At 43.2% G+C, this 16,502-nt stretch overlaps 1 protein-coding gene across 2 annotated transcripts in view; it reads right to left on the bottom strand.

Moving 5' to 3' along the window:
• APC (APC regulator of WNT signaling pathway) overlaps window positions 1-16,502 on the bottom strand; it is an 88,838-nt gene that overhangs the window by 59,894 nt on the left and 12,442 nt on the right. For both annotated transcript variants that reach the window (XM_072140642.1, XM_072140651.1), the window contains exon 2: window positions 14,886-15,031. The gene's annotated coding sequence lies outside the window, so the exon portion shown is untranslated. The remainder of the gene's footprint in view (window positions 1-14,885; window positions 15,032-16,502) is intronic.

Here is a 16,502-nt window from a genome sequence, read left to right as displayed (position 1 = left end):
TCATGTTATAATTATAAAACTAAAAAAAGAAAGAAAAAAAGGGCATAAGTCTTCGTTCCCAAAAACAATAATTTGTTACAGCCTACAAGTCTGAGAAACAAAGATACAATTCAGCTGAAATTAAACCAGGACAACACAACTACTGTTTCCTATAATCTGTGCAGCTATTTTTACAATGATAGAAACATTCCCACTTCCTGTGTCCTATTCTATGGGATAGAACAGGCATGGATGCTAACAGGAAATTCCTGCCTTTTAGAATAAAGGAGGAAAGAAAATGGATGAGGCGGTTCTTATGTAGCAATGAGTCAGTCAGGGGGTTATAAAAGCCAAATGAGTCAACACACAAATATAAAATCTTTTCAAGAAAACACCTCTAGATATTTATAGATGTATACAATAGATATGCAAGCGTATTTACATATATTCTCCGCTGATCAAGATTTTTCATGTGCATCCCCTATACTTAAGAATTCGCTACCCCCAAAACATCGAATAAAAAAAACATCTTCCAAAGTACAGGCAGTCCCCGGGTTACATATAAGATAGGGACTTTATATTTTATCATTGTAATCCCAGCCAGAACTTTTTTGGTCTCTGTGACAATTGCATTTTAAAAATGTTGGGTTGTCATAAGAATCAGGATTACCAATAAAGCTTCATTACAGACACCACTGATAACTGTTACAGCTGATTATTGTAGCCTAGGACTAAAGTAAAATAAATTACCAATATCCAGAGGTACGTTAACTAGGGGTCGTATGTAAGTAGAATGTTCTTAAGTAGGGGACCGCCTGTAATGTGAACCCCCACAAATCCCCCAGTTAGAACCCTTTCACATGACTGCCCAGGCCAAGGAATATAGTCTGTATATTGGTCACATTTATGTTCCCAATTATGACTCCTATGAATGGAACAGACTTTGACATCAATTAGAAAAATATACTCGCCAATAAAAAGTACAGTATAACTGTTTAATGTGCCACTAAAAAGTCACACATGGTCCCAAGACATTCCCACTGGTTCCTTATTCCATCAGAGTAAGGGCTAAAAGAGAGGAGATGATTGATCCGTGAATGAAAGAAACTGTGTAGTGTCCTGTTTCACAGACTATCCAGACCTTAGTAGAGGTATATGATACCAGGAAACCCTGCAAGAAGGGACTCCTTGCATCTATTATCACTATGACACTGGGAGTCCAATTCATATCAATGTGTCTGGTCCACAAAGCAGGACAGGATTAAGCAAACAAGTCCTCGATATCTACTAATTCAGCACACTATGTCCAATGTGCACATAAACAAAATGTAGACAATGCCATTGACAAGTCCAAGGACATTTCCCATAGGGAAGTGCATATACAGGTTTTCTTTAAAAAGTATACTACCTTGTTCAGTTGCCGATTATGCATCACCCTGAAATCACTTTCATGAGATCCCCCTGCGAGGGGCATATGTTATGGCACGGTTATGCCTTTAATTCAATAAAATTTTGTTGAAACTAAAAAAGTATACTACTATATAAATAAACACAAAGGCTTAACTAAAATGATCCCTCCCATTTTAGTACTCGGTAAATTATTTCTTTCCAGCCGCCTACACAAAACGTTAACTGAGATGTATGGCAGGATCAGCTACAAGCTGTGCTACAAAGCTGTCCACAAACACAAGAAATCTGCATTGGCAATTTTTCTGGTTGCTAGAAGAGAAAAAGAAATAACTGATAACCAAGTAAAGTGTGAATAATCCAAGTCTGTGTAAATGGGATGTAGCTCTAAGCTGGACAGAAATAAAGTGTGATACGTAGAAAGTAATCACCTCCAATTAATTCATTCATTCAGGAACTATGAGCAGCACTGGACGATTAAACCTACAATGAGCAGGAAGGGCGTTTTCTACCATTGTATTCTACCCGGAAGAACATCCAGCTGGATTATTACTTATAAAATACAATCTGACCGGAGCTCACATATTACTTATGTTCTCTATCGTTATGTTCCAACGTTCTTATAATAGCCCCCTTCAAACATCCACCATAGCTTATTCCATATTCACTCTATACAAGAGATATATAGAGACATGGCGCAGAGAGTTTCACCAAGCATAAAAGATTTTTATTGTAGTCTACTCAATACGAACGATAAAAATGTGTATGTTGACAAATCCACGAGGACACCAGTCACTGCCAAACCCAGGATTTCACCTTACAGCTTCTTCCGCGTCAGTCCTCTCTTACAATTTATACACTCAATACTACATTCATGGAGATTATTCATATCATTAATGACAAATCCTTGGGTCGGGCAGTGACTGGTGTCCTCGTGGATATTTTGCTCATCTTTATGGTTCTAACGCAAGTATAAAAATAAAATCTGTTATGCTTGGTGAAACTGTCTAGCGACAAAGCATATACATCTCTCCTATACAGAAGAGGGATAATTCTAGCGGTTTCGTGTCTGAATGACATCTTATTCTCACTGAAGATCTGGATTTGGTTTATAACCAGTTACAAAAATATTGGAATACAACAAAAGAATTACAAGAACATTGGAACATAACGAAAGAGAACATAAGTAATACGTGAGCTTCGGTCAGATTGTATTTTATTTTGAAGCTCTATATGTAGGATGACTGGTGGATCCATCCAGGACAGTGTATATAGCTCCAATATCTGGGAAAGTGCAACATGTATATTGTTTTATTTGGATTATTACTTATGTCTGAACAGTGGCCATGGTTAATACTCGGCCTTCTAGTCACACACAGTAGATTTGCAGAAATATCTGAATACCCGATTTGTCTGTTACATACTGTTCCAGATCACTTATCTGTTCCTTCGGGCCCCCTACCCCATCAAGTGACATTGTGAAGATTTACATTTGGGATGAAAGACAGAAAGTATCAGGAGATAAATACGACAACAAGAAGCAACCTGCATCCACTGGCATCAAAAGAGTAACCAGAGGCTACAAAACCCTCTACAAAGATAGTTATTGTAAGAACCCGGCCCTGTCCGTTGCTTCACATCTTGTTTTTATAATAAAAAGATGGCAAAAAATAAAAGTGGGCCAGTTACCAGTAATGGATCCTACACAAAGATTTACAAATCTTTTCATTATACTTTCTCACTGTAGGAATTCCTCCGCACCCACTTTTGGCTAACAAATAATGACTCAAAAAATAGAAAACTGACTTATTTCACATTGTAGGTCCAGAATTCTCAGGATGCCCATGAGCATTTCAGCCACTGACTGAACAATGGGTTCCCAAAAGTCCCAGATACCGCTGCTGGGTCCTTGGTAGGAGTCATGCAGTCATTGGGCATTGCAGAGCAGTCAGACCCAATTATAACGCCAACCTAGGTTTGTGTTAGGGGAACTGTTGCTGTTATTTGCCTTGTGGCCAAGAAGAAAAAAATCTTGGCCTGCTAGTTCCCCCTACAGGTACTTTGTAAGAAAAAATTGCCACACAGCACATAAAGACGGATTTGGACGACATCATCTTGAAGTGGCACGTGGACTACAGCTTCATTAAATCTACCACCAGGATGAAGGATTGTAAACCAAACACAATGACATACTGGTGTATGCCCCCCCTCTAACTTTTTCATGCCCTTGTTTTTAAGAAAAATAAAAAAGGCTTTAAATATTATGCAAATAGGCCTGAGGGGCTCCAGGCTCCATTAGCACCTATGGAGCCTAGAGACCCTCAGGCTCATTTGTATTATTTTAAAAGCTTTTTTTAAAAAAATAAATAAAACGCAGAGCATAAGAAGCTAAAAGAAAAGCAGATCCTGCCAGAGGGGGCACACAACAGTATGGAAGTGTGTTTGGTGTACAATCCTTCATCCTGGTGGCAGATGTCCTTTAAAAGTGAATCCACGACCCATGTTTTTATTCTACAATCACAGCCATAATATAATTTTGCCCCAGTGATCAATTATGCATTAGCCGGGGTAATAGATTTGGATTGTAATGAGAGTGAATGAGCATACATAATGTAGAGTATGCAACATCCGCCACTACTTAAGACACCATCTTTAACAATAACACATTACCTGGCCCTTTGGATTGTGTTCATATTTTGTGGCAACAATGACAAAAAAAGTGGAATGACCCCAGTGTGTGAACCCGGCCTTATACCATATAGCAGTTTACAGAACTGAAAGCCAAGTTATTGAGTGTCTTGGTGCTGGAATACATTCCAGTGCCAATCCCTGGAGGTGGCAGGTCAGCTTACTAAATGTGAGTCATACTGGATACAGAAACACAATCTTTTGCAGGCTTAATGTGGGTACATAGACTTAATATTCAGGACTGAGCAAATGTCACCTGGAAATTCCAGTACTTAACCCTGACAACAGGAAATCTGTGCAGGGTGACTAGACCAGGGACACTGTGGTATAAAGTGTCAGTGAAAAGTGCATGAGTCAGGAAGGCGACTGATGAATAATACAGCCTCACTTCTGGTAAATATTACAGGATGCACAAAGCAGTATGAACAATGTATGAGATCCAATGTCAAACATCTACTGCTCTCTTACCAATATACAGCCAGATAATCATAAATCATTATAGTATTAATTGCTATCAGTAGTAACCAGTACCAGTAGTATCCAAGAAACACATCAAGCATATAAAATAGCACTTTTACACTCACCCCAAATCCCACTACTGAGGTTCCACCCCCATATCCACCTTCCGGCTGAATCATTTTTTGTTAGACTTTTTAACTAGAGGAAGACTAGTTTGTTACTGGTAAAGAGCAAAAAAGGGTCACTATCTGTATTGCTTTTGTACCACTGCAAGCATCATGAGACCCCAAGGATTAGTGTATGAAAAAAATGAAATATCTAAACCTAAGCATCCCAGAACAGCTTCTAGGTTTCACCGTATTTTTCTTGCGGTCTGTAACATACAAGTGATATTGTCATTGTTAAAGGGGTTTTCCTCACGAAAGAAAATTCTCACATTTCTATCCCCTGGTGATGTTAACACAATAAAGATCATTTTAACCCCTTACTTTACAATTTTACTCAGTTTTATTGCCATTTTAGCTCCCATCTCTCCCTCGGCTGCGCAGTGTGGGCGAGGACTCTCTAATCAGACACATTATTATCATCCATCTAGTACTGTGGGGTGACAATGTGGTTAGATTATCAGGGTACAGGTGTACATACACTTTCACCTGGCTTCTGACACTGTACCAACACACGGACACATAGAAAGAGATGAGAGAGACTTTTACTCTGCTACATCCCACAGACGTGTGCCTGCCTCCCCCTTTACCCGGATCACTTATCTCCTTGTAGCTTGTAGTTTGCAGCCTCTCTCTCTGCTCACCATGTGCTGACAGGATGTGATCAGTGAGTGTCTGAGCTCCGTGCAGGCGGGGTGACTACAGGCACACAGCAGAGACAGACAGTAATCTCAGCTCCATGATCTTACACAGAAATCCAAGATGGCGGCCCAAGTCGGAATTTATAGGGTCTTGTCTAGGGGTAACTGAAATTGTCAACTGTGTCGACAGGTTGGACTTATATCTGTGAAATGCAGCATTTTTTTTTGTTAATAACAGTGAATTAGAGAATGTGTTATTTTGTTATCCTGAGCAGAGGTCGCACTAACATTTTTCCAGAAGGGTAAAAATACTCCTCTCACCATTTTTGAGGAGTATTTTTACCCGAGGAGGAGTATGAAAATTTCGGTAGCACACTGCGCACACAGCACACACTACACTCACACACTGCGCACACAGCACACACTACACTCACACACTGCGCACACAGCACACACTACACTCACACACTGCGCACACAGCACACACTACACACTACACTCACACACTGCGCACACAGCACACACTACACTCACACACTGCGCACACAGCACACACTACACTCACACACTGCGCACACAGCACACACTACACTCACACACTGCGCACACAGCACACACTACACTCACACACTGCGCACACAGCACACACTACACTCACACACTGCGCACACAGCACACACTACACTCACACACTGCGCACACAGCACACACTACACTCACACACTGCGCACACAGCACACACTACACTCACACACTGCGCACACAGCACACACTACACTCACACACTGCGCACACAGCACACACTACACTCACACACTGCGCACACAGCACACACTACACTCACACACTGCGCACACAGCACACACTCACACACTACACTCACACACAGCACACACTCACACACTACACTCACACACTGCACACACAGCACACACTACACTCACACACTGCGCACACACACTGCACGCGCACACAGCACACACTACACTCACAGCACACACTACACTCACACACTGCGCACACAGCACACACTACACTCACACACTACACACTACACTCACAGCACACACTACACTCACACACTGCGCACACAGCACACACTACACACACACTGCGCACACAGCACACACTACACTCACACACTGCGCACACAGCACACACTACACTCACACACTGCGCACACAGCACACACTACACTCACAGCACACACTACACTCACAGCACACACTACACTCACACACTGCGCACACACACTGCGCACACAGCACACACTACACTCACACACTGCGCACACAGCACACACTACACTCACACACTGCGCACACAGCACACACTCACACACTACACTCACACACTGCACACACAGCACACACTACACTCACACACTGCGCACACACACTGCACGCGCACACAGCACACACTACACTCACAGCACACACTACACTCACAGCACACACTACACTCACACACTGCGCACACAGCACACACTACACTCACACACTACACACTACACACACTACACTCACACACTGCGCACACAGCACACACTACACACACACTGCGCACACAGCACACACTACACTCACACACTGCGCACACAGCACACACTACACTCACACACTGCGCACACAGCACACACTACACTCACACACTGCGCACACAGCACACACTACACTCACAGCACACACTACACTCACAGCACACACTACACTCACAGCACACACTACACTCACACACTGCGCACACAGCACACACTACACTCACACACTACACACTACACTCACAGCACACACTACACTCACACACTGCGCACACAGCACACACTACACACACACTGCGCACACAGCACACACTACACACACACACTGCGCACACAGCACACACTACACACACACTGCGCACACAGCACACACTACACTCACACACTGCGCACACAGCACACTCACAGCACACACTACACTCACAGCACACACTACACTCACACACTGCGCACACAGCACACACTACACTCACACTGCGCACACAGCACACACTACACTCACACACTGCGCACACAGCACACACTACACTCACACTGTGCGCACACAGCACACACTGCGCACACAGCACACACTACACTGCGCACACAGCACACACTACACTGCACACACAGAACACTACACTGCACACACAGAACACTACACTACACTGCACACACAGAACATTACACTACACTGCACACACAGAACATTACACTACACTGCACACACAGAACATTACACTACACTGCACACACAGAACATTACACTACACTGCACACACAGAACATTACACTACACTGCACACACAGAACATTACACTACACTGCACACACAGAACATTACACTACACTGCACACACAGAACATTACACTACACTGCACACACAGAACATTACACTACACTGCACACACAGAACATTACACTACACTGCACACACAGAACATTACACTACACTGCACACACAGAACATTACACTACACTGCACACACAGAACATTACACTACACACACAGAACATTACACTACACACACAGAACATTACACTGCACACACAGAACATTACACTGCACACACAGAACACTACACTGCACACACAGAACACTACACTGCACACACAGAACACTACACTACACACACAGAACACTACACTACACACACAGAACATTACACTACACTGCACACACAGAACATTACCCTACACTGCACACACAGAACACTACACTACACTGCACACACAGAACATTACACCACACTGCACACACAGAAAACTACACTACACTGCACACACAGAACACTACACTACACTGCACACACAGAACACTACACTACACTGCACACACAGAACACTACACTACACTGCACACACAGAACACTACACTACACTGCACACACAGAACACTACACTACACTGCACACACAGAACACTACACTGCACACACAGAACACTACACTGCACACACAGAACACTACACTACACTGCACACACAGAACACTACACTACACTGCACACACAGAACACTACACTACACTGCACACACAGAACACTACACCTACAATCACACACTCACCCGTCCGGATCTGCGGGCACGTAGAGATGGAGCAGGACAGGGAGCAGCAGCCCCGCTGTCCACAGGTATCGCGGGGCCTGCGCTCTCGCTCCGGAGCGCTGCTGACACAGATCACTGTGTCAAGTGTCGCGCTGAGCGGTCCGGCGCACGCTGTGATCGCGCGACATTTACCTCTTTTGCAGCGCGCGCCGGGTCGCTCAGCCTGCGCGCTGCAAGGAATAATTGCCAAGCGTAACTTTACGCATGGCAATTATTTTGGGGGGTAATGGCGCCTCATCACGCGTCTATGACGCGTGGTGAGGCGTTAATGCGACCTCTGATCCTGAGTACATATAAGAAACTTATCTTTGTGGGAATACCCCTTTAAGCTTCAGTCTACTGTTCTAAACAGTGATATGTTGGGAATTATACTTTTATAAAGTGGAATTTGTGTCCCTAATGACTAAATGATGTATAATCAAGAGGTGACCTTTAGTCTCTGAGTAATACTAGATTGAGGGACAATGGCTTTACACACTGTAACCTCATCTCATACAACACAAGAATAAAATCGATGCAGACATTGGTCATAGCAAGAGCAACAAAGAACAAACTAAAATGCAGAATGACTAAACAAAACGTCACATGCAAAAAACTTCAAAGACACTGACATAATCATAAAATCAAAGGCAGTCACACACTCCGTGTAGACTGTAGGTATCTTGTTTACAGAGCATCTCACTTGAAAGAAAAGAGCAAGTTCTAACACAGAAGGAGACTCCTTCACTACATCACAATGCACCCCACACACATTGTATGACATAGACATACTGATAGTATACTGCTGACACCCAAACACTGTACATGCCCCTCATACAAACGCTAATAACAAAGCAAAGGAACATACAGCCAATCATTCCTCAGTTATTCCTACAAGAAGATTGTGAATAAATTGACAGCTGGTTACCAGCTGAGGAATATTAATATCCAAGTTATTACATTTAATAAATACATTTTCAGTAGGAATAACAGATAAATGGTATAATGCAGGTAAAAAAAGGGATTCTCCATTAAATCAGGGTCTTCTCATTCCCATCAATCATTTAGAAGAAATCAAATGTCCCCTTTATTTAGAAATACAATATACACACTTTTTTTTTTTTTTACACTTGTGCCGAATGTGCCAGCTGATAATGTCTCAGTAATGGAGCCTCAGGCTATGAGGTCAGCATTACATGTTCTTATTTCTGAGCCCATACACATGACTGTCACAATCCAATCTACTAAATATTAGGATGAAGCGGTTTCTTATCCATTTAAGATTCCCATGACAACACCAAAGGCACCTTACCACTATGCGGCCACGCCTGCCTAATCTAAACCTTTATTACACAAAAACCCACACAATTCTCCACTATTACTCTTTTATTCCACTGGGAAACCTATGACAACATTCACCAATGGATATTACTATTTCCCTACCTTTCAAAAACCTTGTCAAACCAATGTGCGAGTTTCAGACAATCTCAGCTTAAAGGCAAAAGACCTGATGTCGCCATAGTCATGGTATTCATGCAGAAGCTAAGGTGCAAAAAGGCGCTGCACAATTACTATTGGACATGTCCTTTCTAAAATCTATTTGGAAAGATGCTGATTGGGGCCTGTCATGCAGTAATGAGGCAGCATACAGGGAAGTATAAGGCTATGCCATGTATCATAACATCTATAGAACAGCTAATAACATACATAACAGACGACTATACCCATGGAACATGTATCTGGGAAATGTCAAGCTCTGATGCAGAGAAGTATGCAAATGGCTTTTATATCTTGTCATATAATATTAAATATAGAATTTATATATTTTTTTTTTTTACAGGTTTACTACAGACAAATACAAGGAAGACGAAACAATATTGTGACAGATGATTTTTTCTCTGCAGATCCAATCTCCTGTAAGGATAAGAGCGGATGAGGCTATGGGATGTGCAGGAAAGACGCCCCAGCTGTGCTGGTGACCTAGACATCATAGTGCACACACAGCCGCTGCGGGGATTATGTCACTGTACAGCACACTACATACATGTACACAGGTGTAGTCGGGCACCAGCACAAGGTGATGATGGCATCCCTCTGCATCGCCATGATGGGCAGCACAGCCCTCTCTCTGCAGTGACATGATGCTAGGACAATGGCCGGGTGACAGACGTGCACACACCACCCCCTTTTGTTGTGTGACACAGCGCAGTGCTCCATACACATCTCCTGATGCCTTCTCCATGGCCCTGACAGTCAGCTGTGCGCGGCGCTGTCCACAAAGGGCACGGGAGGAGATGGAGGCGCAGCCTCTCCCGTTACACTGACACTCGGTTCCGTCCACACAGAGAGGCGCCCGGTTCCAGCCCCGCACCTACCCCATCATCATCATCATGTCCGTGATCTCCGGGTTCTCCATCCTGCTGCCTCCCTGCCTGACTGCTGCACAGCGGGCGCGCCCCCGACCAGCCGCGATCACGTGACCGCTCCCACACACCCAGCAGCGGCAGCAGAGGTGAGAGGAGAGGGCGGGGCTAGCGGGGGCGCGCACTGCTGCAGGAGGAGGAGGAGGAGATGCTGCCAGACATGGTGACAGCAGCAGTCATGGCATCACACACCGCACACACCACAGCTCTCACTAGACTTCATACATACAAATGCCAGACCTCCACTGGGCGCTGTGCCCCTGGTACATTTGGTGGCATTTTTATTCACTACTTCTTATCTGTCCACCTATAATACTAAGATATGGGCCCAAAGAAGGTTACATGTCAACACGTATTAGCCAAAGGGGTGGCAACCTTTTATTTCACAGGGTGAAAGGTGTTCCTCACATATAGGAGGTATTAGAGCCTTTTCTGGGGCCCAAGCAAAGTTATGCCTGGGAGGAGGAGGCCTAATGCACAGCCCTGCCTCAAAAGGCAAAGCCCAGAGCCTGCCCTGGCTTTATACTGTCCTGGCACAGAAGTGTTTAGTGAAAATCTACCATCAAGAAGAAGCATGATAAACCAAGGACACTTACTCATAGAGCCAGACACCATTACTGTGGTCTTCTTATATTTGTTATCCATGGCTCACTAAAATCAACTTTTATAATTATGCTAATGAGTCTTGAAGGCTCTGGTGGCCGTGAGCAGAGCTCCCGCTGGCTGCAGATTCACAGGTTGTTACATTCCCCTCCTTCCTTCCATCCGCCTGATGCAATTTGTAAGTTTCAGCACACAATGGGTGAGGGGGGGGGGTGCTCTGGTAACTACCCCAGGAACTCTTCAGGCTTGTTAGCATAATTTTAAAAGTTCATTTTAGAAAGAAGGAGGCAATTGATGAACAAGGTTATGGTGCCTGGATTTGTGAGTAAGTGTCCCTGATTTATCATGGTTGAATTCTTTAAAGGAAATCTACCATTCAATTTCATGCATTATGAACCAAACATACCTTGAGAATGCTGTAGCTACACTGATGCAGAAACATATCTTGTTTGATCTCTGAGTGCTGAGAGGTTTTAATGAAAAAACAAATTATAAAATTCATGACTTTGGGAAAGCAGGATCCACAATACACAGGAGCTTTCTGAACATCCAAGACAGGACTAATCAACCTGAGCTGGATCACAGCAGCTGGGGGATGGTGCAGCAATTGATTTTTCTGCCTCGCAGGGAGAACAGTGATTGCATCATCGGCTGGTGCAGTGCATAACTAATGTGAAAGGAAAAGCTCCGAGCCCTGGCACAGAAGCGAAAGAGCTTCATTATCATAATCGTATAATAGCTTTTTTCAGCAAAACCACTCAGCACAGGGATTAAACAAGATATATGCCTGCATCAGTGTAGCTACAGCATTCTCGAGGTATGTTGAGTTCATAATGCATCTAATCAAATAGTAGGTTTTCTTTAAAGAGGAACTGCCACCCAAAAAAAAATAAAATAAAAAAATATCGCTCTGGGAAATGCTTACTAAAGTAAGCAGCTCCTAGCGCTACCCCAAATGTAGTAGTGTTAAACAGCGGTCCAGGGTATTTATGAGTGGGCGAGACTAGGAGGCAGTAACTGCCTCCCCCCTCCTCTGCTTCTTCCCCTGTCCGCTACCAAACACTGCAGCGGCATACCCTCTGAATGCCGGACCGCTGTAAGCTTGAGGGGGCGTTCGGAGGCGCTGCCTTCTCCTCTGCTACATACACACCCACAACAGAGAATAACAGGCTTCATGCGCCAATCACCGTCTCCTCTGACTGCCCCCTTATGAATACACCAGACGTGTGTGAGACACAGACATCAACAACACAAGTACCTGACATGTTCTGCCATAACATGGCTGCCTGGAGCAGTTGTATCTTTCCTATACACACACAGGCTGCAGGGGGCGCCAGCACCAGGAAGCACATCATTATACAGCCTCACATCATTATACAGGCTGTCAGTCAAGCACTGGGGATGTGGCTGTGCCTCCCACTCATGAATAAGCTAATGACTCATTGGACATCTCACATGTCATTTGCATACAGCTTTAGGACCTCATTGCTTAGGTTTACAGACATGTAGAGGGACAATGAAGGGATAGAGGCAATGCTCTCTAATGGCAGTTTATGAAAATATATTTAGGTTAGGGGGTTATTTTGCCTGACAGGTTCTCTTTAATTAAACTTACCTGTTCCCCTTATCTCAGCACTGGTGCAAACTTCAGCAGTAATGTGTTCTTTTTTTATTTTAGGATACTCACATTTCACCTGCAAAAGGAAAGCAGAGTAGACTGTGCTCTCCTCTACAGAAAGCCAGCACAGAAAACATTTTTCATATGGACACAAGCTGGCATCACTGTATGTGTCTGATATACAGTGAATACAAGGAATGTAAAAACTACTGTCTATATACCCAGAACAGCAATCAGGAAATCTAACCTTCAGCATGGAAGATTGAAAAGATTAAAGGGGTATTCCCACCTCAGCTACTACCTACAGTTAATTTAATCCCTTACCCCCAAAAAACATTTCTTCAATGCATTATTTAAAAAAAAATAAATAAATTACCTGTATTCCCATATCAGTGTAAATGGGGCTTACCTGCCCCCTAGTAACGGCCCTCTGTTATCACAAAGGTGGGGGCCAAAAGCTGAGCAGTCTGCAGCACAGACAAGTCACATGTTTTTGAAATGCATCCAAACCAAGGCCCAGCCCCTGGGACTAAACAGAGGATTCTGTCTGGGTACAAGGTAAGTTATAACACTCAATTATATTGTAATGCAAATGCTTGAAGAAAGCAGAAAGGCAGACTTGCACTGCAGCTGTAAATGGGCTTCTGTAACCTGTGTTTAGTAAAATGAGAGGTTCCTTTTAAATCTGCCTGACCATGGTGTGTGTAGTATTACAATTTAACTGCTTAGAGATTAATGGAGCAGAGTTGCAATACCAGCACAAAGCATGGTCAGGAGAGGCGCTGTGTTTGGAAGACCCCTTTAAAGAACTTTATGCAGAGATTTTTCTAATTGCTAATTTTTTATCTATCAGAATTTATTTTTGGTCAATTAGCATACTAAATATTAGATAGTGAAGATGAAAACACCAGCGATGGCGTGTGGCCTGTCAGGTTACGATTCCCTGGTGCACCAATGATATCCAAAAACATGGACATCATTATCCATCTTACAACCTCTTCACTGCTACAAGAATTGTAAAGATCGAAGAAGGATAAACAAGTATGTAAGGTTTTCATAACTTTTACACATATTGAAAAGATGTCACCATTTCTTTATGGCTTGCCCGCCGCCCCCCTTTAAAACTATGTTTCCCTTGAAGGGTACCAAAGGAAATAAATGAATAAATTGTGCAGTGTGTGCCCATAAAGGAGAGACTAGCAGCTATGTCTGTCATAGACGCACACAGAAAGTAGAGAATAATCGTCTCAAAAGCAATAGGCAACAGGATCAAATATAAAACAGAAAAAATGCAACGCGCACCCTCTGTAAACAGCCACAATAAAAACCTCAATTTTGTTTTTCAAGTATTTGTTATTGTTTAATAATAAAAACAATAAATCAATACATCACAATAGTATATATGCTCATGCACTTTAAGGTTAAGGGTGCATTCACACACCCGTCTGTGGGGATGTATATGCGGTCGCAAACTAATCAGCATCTATGTGAATAAATCACGTTAGGCGACAAAGAAACCTCCTAATTCACTCCAGCAGCCTTTCACCATAGAGTTCTATGTAAATTTAAGAAAAATACTTAATATGAATGAAAGTTGGGTAGGGGTTTAGGTGAAAAATCAAAAAAATACAATGTTGGTGTATGTGCATGCACTATTCTTTTGTAGAAAAATAGGGAAAAGGGGTGTTTGTTCTTAGAAGCACATTTGCCGTTATGTTGTATGTATTGTGTGCAATCTCAGATACCCTTAGAAAATTAGTTTTTTTGTCCTGTGAAAAAATACCAAAACACTACTCACCGGAACGCTCTCCCTTCGTCTCTCTCGTCACAGATACCAAGCAAGTAGTTCATCACACCGTGCGTGCCCAGCTTCAGGCACAACACCGATTTGGTTATTTTGAAATAGTCGCTGAAGATTCTTGTAACACCATAGTGTTTGAAATCCTATAACAGAATTTATAAATACGTATTAATTACATGCGTGTTACAGTGACACCATTATACGCTTTACAAGCTGCCACTCTCACAGCAGACCACACTGGTACAAGAGCAGGGGCCAAACCACCAAAGGGATGGAATAATGGAACCACCCCAAAACGTAAAGCTTGACCTTTCGCCACCTTTCTCTAGCCAAAACTCCTTGCATCCTTTTAAAGAGAACCCGTCATGCAAAATAACCCCCCTAAACTAAATATATTTTCATAAACTGCCATTAGAGAGCATTGCCTCTATCCCTTCATTGTCCCTCTACATGCCTGTAAACCTAAGCAATGAGGTCCTAAAGCTGTATGCAAATGACCTGTGAAATGTCCAATGAAGCATTAGCATATTCAAGCTGTCCACTCTATTCATGAGTGGGAGGCACAGCCACACCCCCAGTGCATGACTGACAGCCTGTATAATGATGTGAGGCTGTATAATGATGTGCTTCCTGGTGCTGGTGGCCACACCCCCTGCAGCCTGTGTGTGCATGTGTGTGTGTATAGGAGAGATACAGCAGCTCCAGGCAGCCATGTTACAGCAGAACATGTCAGGTACATGTGTAGCTGATGTCTGTGTCTCTGTGTATTAGGAGGATGCAGCATGTCAGCAGATGCTTTACTATACATTACACACAGACATGAGCAGGGGGAGGAGAGGGGAGGGGTAACAGGGGTGACATCACTGCCTCTGACCATGTGACCAGCCTCATTTACATGATAAAGAATAGATGATTTTACAATGATTAATGTATGAAATAACTATATAAAGGTTGGGATGGGATCCTTGTGAGCTGCTCCAACAGGTAGTAGTGACAGGACAAGTGACACAGACCTGATGACAGGTGTCCTTTAAGGAAATCTACCATAAAAATCCATCAAGAAAAACCAGGGACACTTACTAATAGATCCAGGCACCGTGACTGTGGAAATCTTCTTATATTTGTTATCCATGGACTGCTTCCTTCTAAAATCAACTTTTAAAATTATATTAATAAGCCAGAAAAGCTCTGGGGTGGGGGTGTCCCTCCATGCTGTAGCTTCACAGGATGTTATATTGTCTCCCTCTCCCCTCTGCGCCCTCACTCTGGAGTTCTTCTGGCTCATAGCATGATGTTAAATGTTGATTTTTAGAAGGTAGGAGCCCATGGATAAGAAGTATAAGATTACCACAGTGCCTGGATCTATGAGAAAGTGCCCTGGTTTATCATGATGGATTTTGATGGTAGATTTAGATCTGTACTGTCTTTACTGAGGGGGGAGCCAGAAATATCAGTTAATGGGATAAATGGAAAAAAAAATAGAAAGGAAGTCAGAAAAAAAACATTGGGACCAGCAAGGGCTCAGTAATGAAAAGGGAAGCCTGATAATGAGACCTCTGTACATGTTGCAGATTACATGCAGATTTTGTTGCAGAAAATTCACGGGTTCATACA

This window comes from Engystomops pustulosus, chromosome 1 (genome assembly GCF_040894005.1).
Source record: "Engystomops pustulosus chromosome 1, aEngPut4.maternal, whole genome shotgun sequence".
NCBI classification, from domain to species: domain Eukaryota; kingdom Metazoa; phylum Chordata; class Amphibia; order Anura; family Leptodactylidae; genus Engystomops; species Engystomops pustulosus.
This window is presented reverse-complemented; position numbering and strand designations above follow the sequence as displayed.